The following is a 243-nucleotide window of genomic DNA, read 5'->3' as shown; positions in this document are numbered from 1 at the left end:
CAAGGCAGAGTCCCGGCCCTCCAGCGGGGCGGATAAGCACACAGTCTATAAGCCCAGGCCCTTGGGCAGGATGGGGCAGTCAATAGTTCAGGCTCAGCTCCTTCAGCAAGGGGCTGAGCAAACACAGTTCAAACAGTGAGTCTATACAGAAGACCTCCTCAGGCCAGGGGGAGGGGGAATCTGCCACCCTTGCATGGGTGGCAGGGGGGACGCAGGCCCTCCCACTCCACTGTGTCCCAGCCC

Source organism: Chelonoidis abingdonii, chromosome 1 (genome assembly GCF_003597395.2).
Source record: "Chelonoidis abingdonii isolate Lonesome George chromosome 1, CheloAbing_2.0, whole genome shotgun sequence".
NCBI classification, from domain to species: Eukaryota; Metazoa; Chordata; order Testudines; family Testudinidae; genus Chelonoidis; species Chelonoidis abingdonii.
This window is presented reverse-complemented; position numbering follows the sequence as displayed.